Source organism: Papaver somniferum, chromosome 7 (genome assembly GCF_003573695.1).
Source record: "Papaver somniferum cultivar HN1 chromosome 7, ASM357369v1, whole genome shotgun sequence".
In the NCBI taxonomy this organism is placed as follows: Eukaryota; Viridiplantae; Streptophyta; class Magnoliopsida; order Ranunculales; family Papaveraceae; genus Papaver; species Papaver somniferum.
Window position 1 is genome coordinate 160,621,518 of NC_039364.1, and position 11,163 is coordinate 160,632,680.

General features: G+C 36.2%; 1 long non-coding RNA gene across 8 annotated transcripts; it reads right to left on the reverse strand.

The window, feature by feature from the left end:
- Positions 1-3,422: 3,422 nt before the first annotated feature.
- LOC113298910 lies at positions 3,423-7,465 on the reverse strand. Of its 8 annotated transcripts, none has more exons than XR_003334473.1 (5): positions 7,328-7,465; positions 7,042-7,100; positions 5,915-6,786; positions 5,152-5,204; positions 3,423-4,295 (listed from the first exon to the last, which is right to left on the reverse strand). It is a non-coding gene; the product is annotated as an uncharacterized LOC113298910 (long non-coding RNA). The 8 variants fall into 8 exon arrangements; XR_003334469.1 differs by having other exon boundaries at positions 7,203-7,448; XR_003334467.1 differs by having other exon boundaries at positions 7,178-7,448.
- Positions 7,466-11,163: the final 3,698 nt, after the last annotated feature.

Consider the following 11,163-nt stretch of genomic DNA (forward strand, 5'->3'; position numbering starts at 1 on the left):
AATTCATTCTAGTTAAGAGATAACTTCAAAACTCTACAGCTGACCAAAAATTCGTTTTTTGTTTTTCACTCCATAATTAACATCCATGATTATTACAAACTGTAATGTCTTAAGATTGTTGGGGTGCAATAATCAAAATCAAGGAAAAAATCAAATAAGCAAAAGTTATTGATACTTATGTCCTTTATAGTGGATGTGATCGATTTGACAAAACGGACGAGCTCTCTAGATCTCCGCAACAACAACAAAGAAAAACTTTGGAAAAACAGAGTGAGTCACGTGTTCAACACGTTGTCCTTAAGACATTAGCGCCCGGCTACACTCAAGAGTGATGCTATATCCCTCACATGACGGATATCTCCAGGATAAAACACCCTACTACACCTACTACTAGCATATTGGTAGATGCTCAACTTGAGCTTGGAAAATCCGAAAACCTTTAAGGAAAATCGCGAATGCTTAAACAATAAAAATATTTTCCCTTAGGGGTTTCTCTAAAATATAGAGAAACCCCTTTCCCATGAATTTTACAAAAGTAGAGAATTTGTTTATATAATGGAATAATACAACTTAAGAAGAGGAATTCCCTGATGTGGGACTAATAGGATCTTCTTTCACAAAGAAAACAAAAATTAATTTTATTATTTAGTTAAAAACTTTAAAAATAAAAGTTAATAGAATATTGTTTCCCAACAGCAACTACTGCTTATTTTTGAAGTACTAAATATATGTAACATCCAGTTTTATTCGCCAAATTGTAGCGAGCCAACTTTTAATCGATTGTCGTGTTGGAAAAGGCCTATCATATGACAACCTTGCTCAACACTAGCTTCGAATGCCATTTTCACTCTTCAAAGCTCAGCAGCATCCAAAATCGACTTCAGACGATGATTTTGACCCAATAAACTATTTAAGATTTTCTTACAGTGTAGTTTGGTGTATATAATGCCAAAAAGTATCAAGACCAAACATTGAGCTAAGGAAAACTCAAGCCCAATTTTTCAGGAAAAAAAGGAAAGACCACATGTTATGAGCAACCTTGCAGTGAATGATTATGTATGGTCCTCAGATTCCAGACTGTCACCACAAAGCACATAAGAGCTATAACTGTTAATGCCTTTATGCTGCATCATGTCACATGAGTTCAAATGACCATGAGTTACACACCACAATTGAAAGTTGATCTTTGAAGGAATAAAATTCTTTTAAAGAAATAATAGGGTAAGTCATCCACACCATATATCTTCAGAAATCAATTGAGAATACGAAGTCTTGAAACAATATGACGTCAGATTATAGTTCCCACCTTGTGGTATCTGAAAAGTTATCTAGGTGCGAATAAGAGGAAACAATGACTAGTAACATAGAGGAAAACATGTTAAGTTCTTCATATTATAAAATCCTTTTAAAGGCGAACCTCCAAGAACACTCATACGTGATACGGTTAGCTTTGCATGCATGTTGTAATTTATCTAGTTTGTAGAGTAGTGAGTATTGATCTGCAAGAATAAAGTTGCAAACTAATGATTATTCTAGAAAGAAGTATGTTGATCAGAGTGAAAAATAATGTTTTAGTTATTAACCAATAAACATCATGTTTCAAAAATGGTTCTCCAACATGAAACACCATGAGCAATGTTGATTTGACTATTTTTTCTTATAGTAAAAATATAATTTTCTTATCAGTTTTTAATCATATCTAATATCAAGAATTGATGGTATTTGTGTGATTAAAAACTCAATTTATTAGTACAATATATACTTATGAATATTGTTTAAATGTTGCTTTGTATTTACATCCCTTCAACAGCTTTAACCTACAGTAAATTTAAGATCTTGAAACGGATGATCAGTAGTCTTTTTCAATCATGTCTTTACATATAAAAGGTAAAAGGCGCCGGTGTATAAAAAGGACCTCACTGTTTAAACAATAACATGGAAACGATGGAATCGACAATTTATCGTTTTTTTTTTTTATACCGAGTATCAATATAATTTCTTATCTCGAGGTCAAGCCTCAAAGAAATTATGGGTGAGAAAGTCACAGTAGCCCAAAACCATTAGAATTTTTATTTTATATATCATAATAAATCAGTTTTTTGGTTAATTAACCATGTGGGAAAAGAATGACTGAAAGAACAAAAACAAATTAGTTATTCATCAAAGTTTCATGTACGAGCTAGTGGGTATAATTTGTATTTTTCGTTGCTAGTCAATGACATCTTTGACTTGATCAATATCTGCTGGTATTTAAGTTTGTTGATTTTTTGGGAAACTACGCCTGGTTCTGGATGTATACCTGCATTAAGTCTTAAACTCCAGGTTCAGTGGCAACCCATCAACTAGATATCTTCCCAACCCTAATGAGGGCGAAGTAAGCAATTGACCTGAACACCACAAGCATTGCAGTTAAATAGAGATATGAGATGCCTTCACCTCCAAGTCCAATTTTTTCTATAGTAAGATTGCTCCCGATCCTGCAGGTGATATTAGGCCCACACACATACATCTCACCACTCTTATATTGCGCACATAATAGGAGTTTGTAGCTATGGAATGTAACAGACATGTACTTGAGCCATGCTATGAATCTAGGGACGTTTCTTATGTAATAACCACTAACCAGAAAAAATGCATTCACTATGACTCCTGCCAACATTGTTGCAGACTCAAGATTCATGACCACTGCACCAATTGCGATACCTAGTCCGTGTGAAACCAGAACCGTGTATAGGACGACTGTTGATGTTTTCAAAAAATGAAAAATTGTTGGTTTCAAGCCTGTCGTCCAATAAGTTATAATGATAAACCCAAACGGCATAGAAAGCTCCATTGGTAGGTCGTCTGCCGATCTTGCCATGACATAGGATGAGAGCCTGTACATGCCCGATGATCGCTCCTTAGAAAGCATCAACTTTTCTTGTGGGAATGTAAATAAACCTTGGAAAAGTGGGAGCAATCCCCACATCATGGAGTAAAAGAATAGTAATCCAATCTGTCACACATGTAAATGTGATAAGTCGACATGTTATTCGATCCAGTGTGCATCAGTCACTGTCATTCTGTGATAATATGCCTTTGATGAGGTTCGACGGTCACCGACATATATATGCTCATTAAGAGGTTTGATCCCTGCCATGCATGGATGGATATTATTTAAATGTTTCGGTATTATTTTCTTCCTGGTGCCCAAATGAAAATCAATAACAAGTCAATTCTTTTTTTAGGATATTCTTTTTCACTGTGTATCATACTCCCACAGAATAGGAAATTTCATACTTCATTGGTGAAGCTAAATCTTTGTGTTATAGAGTATATAAAACATTATAAAAACTAGTGTCTTGCCCGTGCGCTGCACGGGGCTATGTTAATTGTAGTGTAATTGGCGCTGAAAAATGAAGATACGGGTCTCTCACATTGTGTCAAAATGTAGTATTTGCAGATCAGATAGTTGTAGCTGCGAAAATGTATATCACTGAATATTTGATACTTCATAAAATTTTACATTTTTGTCGTACGAAACATAATGTTTTTGCTTGTGAGTTGTGACGACTAATCTTTTGCCACAGGCCGATATCCAAGCGAATTAATTGAAATGACCCTGCCAACACTTACCATCAACTGATTCATCCCTTCAAGAACGTCTGCAGCAGAAATGGCATGATATTAATCTCAAAACATATTGATTTGTCCCTTGGAGCAATGTGTTTCCCCACCATGTCCTTCAAAACCATGTGCCTAAATTGGATGTCTTACTGCAAGCATCCGCAAAATGAGTTCCAACAAAAAACATTTATGCCAGGTTCATTTCCTGAACTCTATCTACATCTTGTTATGGTTATATTTATAAGTATGAGATGGACTAAACTAATCCGTAATGTTTCTCTCCATTTATCTCAGTCTCTCACAGTCTCACTCTCTAGGCCTTAAACGTGTTAAAGCAATCAACATGGATCAATTGGTATGTATTTTTCCATTTGTCTCAATCTCTAGGCTTCCTAGACATGTTAAAGCAATCAACATGGATAAATTGGTATGTAATTTTCATCGCCATTTAAGAACTTAGGTATGTATACCCGGACGGATACATGAAATCATGAATTATATGTACCCATTTATGCTTTTCAATAATCTCACCTGCTCCATGTAGCCATAGCTTCAAAAATATCAAACTCGTATGACCACTCTTCAAGTTTACTTACACGGATATGTCTTTTTGTAGGTGCACCCTCTTCAATGTATTCAAGGAGGAAATTTATTAATTCTTGTTGCCCTAAGTTCTTTATCCCTGCAATCTGATCCATTAAAAGTAGAAAATGTTTAGTATTCTAGCATACGAATCAAATTGACATGTCACGGGAAAACCATTTCTTTTATTCGAAATGTAACTTTTGGAACTTGGAAAAATGTGCAGCAAAACACAATAGTTGTGTAACAGTTAAAAGATATGAATTCAAGCTTGGTTTTCGGGCTCACCAAGATTACATCATGCAAATGTAGTAGCAGAGCAATAAACACAATTAGTATAGCATTTAGAAATTAGAACAGTGTCACTGTGTCACGTATTGGATATTGCGTAAGTATTAGTATGGCACTTTGTTTTTCCGTTTTCTTGACTTCAAAAGTTTGAATTTGGCCCGCCTTTGATCATAAGGAAATTGTTGGCGTTATGCTAAGCTATGGAGCAATTGATAAGTAAACTCACTGCTCTTTAAAATTTCCCTCAAACTAAATAAAGAAACAAAATCAAAATAACTTACAAAGGACATATATAATGTAGCAAGAGTCCGATTGGAGTGCATTTGCTAAGCTAATGTAGAAATGAAATGATAATCTGTAATCCTTTTGTGTTGGTTTCCGTCTGCGGGAATCGAACCCACGTCCACACGCTCTACCAATTGAGCTAAGACGTACAGTAAATGATGGAATCCGGAATTGTGTAAATTATTCGTAGGTTATGGGAATTATGTCCATCATTTGAAGTCTAAGGGGATTATATGATTATATCCATTATGGGAGGGTTACACGCTTTAACAATATCCATTATGGGAGGTTACACGCTTTACCAAACTTACTAACCACTACGCTCTAAGAAAATATGCTGCTAAAACTATAGTAAGGAAACATAAGTGTATGAACATGTACACATACCTCACTTATCTAGTAGCCGCATCTCCTTGTGTAAAATTTAAATGCAGGGTCACCTGTACAGAGGAAAAGTCAAACCTTCAGTTTAACATAAAGAGAACAAAGAATTCTTAAAAGGAAAATTAAAATCATTCAAATAAGTCACACAGGAAAATACAACCAAATGAAGACAGAGACCACCCTTCAAGAAGGGTATTTATTAAAGAAACATGGAATCCAAGCCTTTCAACAATCTGCACGTAGAACACGGAGATTACCTAGTGACTCTTTCAACAAAATGTGAAAAACTAATTTTCTTCTAGTCTAAAAATGCAAGAATCTTCTAAATATTCTAAGTGCATCTCTGGTTACGTTGGTTCGTACGCACACAATGTTGTCCATAAAAAACCATAGATCACTCTTCATGCATTTGTTTTCAATCTATAGATCATTGTGTTCTTACACTTGCATAGTGACCAAAAAATATTAGTTACAAAAATCCAAAAGATCTCGAAACAAAAGGAAACAAATGTCCAGCAATAGACCACTCTCAATGAATTGGTCATAACCACATTTCAACATGATCATAGAAAACCTACATTTCAATTCACCACGACAAAACAAACGCAAGTTGTTTAACCAATTCACAATGTTCAACATAATAGTGTTTACCTTTCCAAGGCATCTTACCCTTGCTTGATTGAGAGAGTGTGAGGCACATAAAACCACTAAATTATATTATAGCGTAAATCAGATTATATCTTGGTATACTATGCATAACACATACCTTGGAACCATAGACATTCATGAGTCGTTTAGACGTCCAAGGAACAAATAAAGCAGCATAAGCTCCCAAGCCTGCTGAAATGTGAAAGCTCTTTGGTGGCGACAACGAATGTTTTTGAAGGTGATTTTGCATTCCTAAGTGGATATCCATGATAATTACCCACTAATTTTATGTAGTTAGAGCTTAAAAAAGAAAAAAATATATAGGAAATCTTGTAGCAGGCTAGATATACATACATTGGTCCACTTCTGTTCAATTACGAAAAGTCATTTGCAAACACAACATACCTTAAAAATCGTTCCTTTGCAAGCTAGAGTGCATAATAAATAATTAAGGGTACCAATTTTTTAAGAGTTACAATCTCTGTCAATGATCAAATATATGCTTAGCATGTAGCATATACAAAGTTTCAACCCAAGAAACAAATAATCGGAATATAAACAACATAAGAAGTAGAAAATGGGTCAATCACTTGTTTATATACATAGACAGGGAGGGACGTGTATAAAATAAAATGGGTCAATCACTTCATTAGTTTATCGTCACATTTGATTGGCAGGTTAACTCAAATGATACACATGCTCATAAGCTATAGGATCTTTCCATGGAGTTTGGCATACGCAGACAACTGAATTTGTCCCTAATTTAATTAGTCGCACTCTACAGCGTGCCATATATTTTGTAATGAGTACTGTACCCTGTCGTGATACCTCCTTGGCTATCGACAATTTCCCTTCATAGATCATTAGCAAGAAAACAGATTATCAAGGAAAATTTTGGTCCCATACCTTTTCCAGTTTTGATAAACTAATGCCCTCGTCAAAGCGCAAGTCCTCAACATTTTTTTCTTAAAACTCAGATGACTTCTATATCTGCTAAAAAGAGTTTGATCTATTTTAGCCTACAACAATAAAGCAATATTTCCTCCAATGCCTTTAATAAACAATGGAGGTTTTCTAATAAAAAAAAACTATTAAGCAACTAAATCACAAACCTAAAAAATAACATAAAAATCAACAGAAAATCAAAACCCAAATCGCAAAACATAATATTGTTCATATCGATTAAGGTAGCCTTCCGCTTTCTCTTTGAATCAAATAGATTAAGTGGTTAAACGACAAACTTACTGAAATGCAATTGAAAAAAAGTTAGGTATGACGTCCTTCGACTCTCGGTGATCTTTTCCCTGGAGAGAATTAAGAATAGGATTATTAGGGTTTTAGGATATGGAATGGAAGAACGAAAGAGATATTAGGGTGTTACATGAGACGTAAGGTTCTCATCCCACCCAGGCGTGAGTGCTAAAAAGTATTAAAAGTCATTCGAAACCCTGATAAGTATCAGCTAACATACGATAAAACTCAAAGTTTGGATTTATAAGTAAAGTGAGGAAAGATACGCATAAGAATCTACCGGTTAGATTTATAAGCGAAGTGAGAAAAGAAACCCAAGTTTTGACCAATTTTATTCTGAGTTTAGGGTTTCTTCTTCTGAGTTTTGTAGGGTTTTTAAGAGATTTAGTATTAGGAGGGAAGGAAGGGGGGATAATTTATCTTCTGTACGTGTACCGGTGAGTATTCTTCACCACTGGTATTTGGTGTGCGCGAAAAATCGGCAATTATATTGGAAATCCAGGATTTCTATTGGTATGGGGCCAGGAACTCTAGAATTCAAGCTTTTGGTCTAATTTTCAATGTGAGGCCAGCAATTCGTACTCAAATTATATATACAATGACATTCTAAAGAGCATCTTCGAGACAAGATAAATATACTTTCAAGAAAAAAAAAAACAAGATAAATGTCAAAGAAACATTTTCTTGTGGAGGTCAATATTAACACATTTTCTTGTGTGGTCATTGATAAACCTAACATTTTTAGAGGCGACCCCGAAAGAATTAGAGGCAATTTTTTTATTCCCAATCCATAGACAAGGTTATGGGATGTCCAAATTTGCGGAAATTACCATAGTATCCTTATACAATCGGTAGCTAAGGTAGTGATATTATCTACCGATTATGAGTATTCTCAATGTTGTGGTCGTTAGCAATCGGTAGATAGGTGAAGTTCTTAAATAACTTCTTAACCTATAATCGGAAGGTTATAAGTAATCAACCCTACCGATTATGGTAGATTTCAAAATTCATTACATGAAGGATTTTAGAAAAAACTCAGTTTGGGGCAACCTATAATCGGAAGGTTATAAGTAATTGATCCTACCGATTACGGTAGATTTCAAAATTCATTACATGAAGGATTTTAGATAAAACTCATTTTTTGGGAAACCTACGATCGGAAGGTTATAAGTAATCGATCCTACCGATTATGGTAGATTTCAAAATTCATTACATGAGGATTTTAGAAAAAACTCATTTTGGGGCAACCTATAATCGGAAGGTTATAAGTAATCGATCCTACCGATTATGGTAGATTTGCAACCTATAATCGGAAGGTTATAAGTAATCAATCCTACCGATTATGGTAGATTTCAAAATTCATTGCATGAAGGATTTTAGAAAAGAACTCATTTTGGGGAAACTTATAATCAGAAGGTTATAAGTAATCAATCCTACCGATTATGGTAGATTTGCAACTTATTATCGGAAGGTTATAAGTAATCTATCCTACCGATTATGGTAGATTTCAAAATTCATTACATGAAGGATTTTAGAAAAAACTCATTTTGGGGCAACCTATAATCGGAAGGTTATAAGTAATTAATCCTATCGATTATGGTAGATTTCAAAATTCATTACGTGAAGGATTTTAGAAAAAACTCATATTGGGGCAACCTATAATGTGAAGGTTATAAATAATCGATCCTACCAATTATGGTAGATTTCAAAATTCATTACATGAAGGATTTTAGATAAAACTCTTTTTGGGGCAACCTATAATCGAAAGGTTATATGTAATCGATCCTACCGATTATGGTAGATTTGCAACCTATAATCGGAAGGTTATAAGAAATCAATCCTACCGATTATGGTAGATTTCAAAATTCATTACATGAAGGATTTTAGAAAAAACTCATTTTGGGGTAACTTATAATCGGAAGGTTATAAGTAATCAATCCTACCGATTATGGTAGATTTCAAAATTCATTACATTAAGGATTTTAGAAAAAAATTCATTTTGGGGACAAATGTCTCGATTGTGACTACACTTGGGTCATGTAGGTATATAGTGGGCATGGGTTGAGGTCTGGATTAAGGTCAAGAGTTGAGAATGTAATTACCGTTGGCAAGATCTAAAAGGAAATCTGCCGGATTCATAGCAACAGACGGAGAGTATCCGATGCCAGCGAAGTAATCCGTAGTCTCATTTCCCTTCCCGAAATAGAAAGGGTTACCCTCTGACAGGACCAAGATCTTATCAAACATGTAATAAATTCTACCAGAAGGTTGGTGAATTGACATCAAAACTGTCCGTCCACCTCTAGCAAACTCCCGCAACAAAGTGACGACTTGCTGAGCCGATGTTGAATCTAAACCAGAAGTAGGTTCATCGAGAAACAATAAACTTGGGTTGATCAGCATTTCTTGCCCAATGCTAACTCTCTTACGTTCTCCCCCGGAGACGCCTCTCAGAAACGGTCCTCCCATGATGGTGTTCTTGTTGAGAAAAATACTAATAAAGTAACTGAGAAGAAGATACTTAGCACAAAATAATGTTGCTGATGTTGCTGCACAGAGAATGTAGAGGCACGTAGACTACGCTGTCCTAAAGGCAATATCGCCTGCCACTCCTCTAAGATGCTACAGCAGTTGGCGAGTCACCTCCAGGATACAACTACAGTTAGTACCCCTCAATGAAGCATACAATGAGGGTACCCTTAGAGCTTGGCAGAACTTAAAACAGTAGAAGAGATGTTTATAGAAAAACTGAGGGAGAGTAGAAGAGATATTTCTCTGTGGTATGTCTTATGAGATTACAACTACTCTCTTATATAGTGTTTGTGTAGTTACAAACAAGAAAGAAAACCCATGCGTATGACAGGAAAAACTGGTTATGTTGGGTTAAAGATAGTGCAAGAAAAGTTGTTTTGACAGGCATGGAGCAGTGTGTTGCTTCCAAGCCAAATACGTACATACAAGAGAGCCAGGACAAAACACGTACAGACAAAGAAGCCAAGACAAGCACGTTCAGACAAAGAAGTCAGGAGAAAACTCGTGCAGACAAAGAAGCCAAGACAAGCACGTTTAGACAAAGAAGTCAGGAGAAAACTCGTGCAGACAAAGAAGCCAAGACAAGCACGTTCAGACAAAGAAAAGATTCTTCTACTTGTGTGGAAAACACGTACCAAAAATTTCAGCAAAAAGATAGGATCTAATGAACCCACACCCACACCCACACCCACACCCGAACCCGAACCCGAACCCGAGCCCGAGCCCGACCCGACCGACCGACCGACCGGACGGACGGCGGCGGCGTGCGTGCGTGCTTCTGTGCGAAGCACCGCGCGTACGGGAAAGGCAACCTTGCCCTAGTCTAAGCCTCCCCCCCGAGCACAAAAGTCTAATGACCCAAGGGCCATGCCCTTATAGCCAACTCTATGGTATTTATGTCTAAAACTCTTTAGATTTTAGTCAATGTGGGACTATTGTTTTATCTATTCAAAAGAAAAAACAACTAATGGGCAATAGGTCTAGGGATCAAAACACAGTCCATGGAAAAATTGGTAATTTTAAAGCGTTTTTTCTAACAATCCCCCACATGAATGATAAAACATATCGACGAAATACGAGAAAACATAATACATCAATATTAGGCTAAGGTGTCCCAGAGATTGAACCTTAACATAGTGAGAGGTTACCGGAACTGCTTGTTGTTTCGGTGAACACAATGTCTTGAACCGTCAACAGTGAGTGCAATTCAGAAATAACAACCACACTTTGATGTCTCAAAGAAAAAGAAAGCTGCCAAGCTCTTGCCGTTGTGCCCGTTTTGGCCGTGGGCTAAATCTCGGACTTAATGAATGTCTCTAGAGAAAAAGCTCAAATTCTCATAGGAAGCGGCCCCACTTCCAACATCCACATAGGTGAGTCCATTAAGAGTGTCCTGCCACACTCCGCTGTAAGCAAAGCCATGGAACTCATTAAGATCCTGACAGATCATCCTAAAACATGCAGGCAGCACTATCATACGGTTACACCATAGGGAGGGACAAAGATAGTGCTTTCTCTCGACATCACCAAAAATTAGTTATCTCATTGAACCTTGATCTTGGAACTCCATTCACAAGGTTGAGT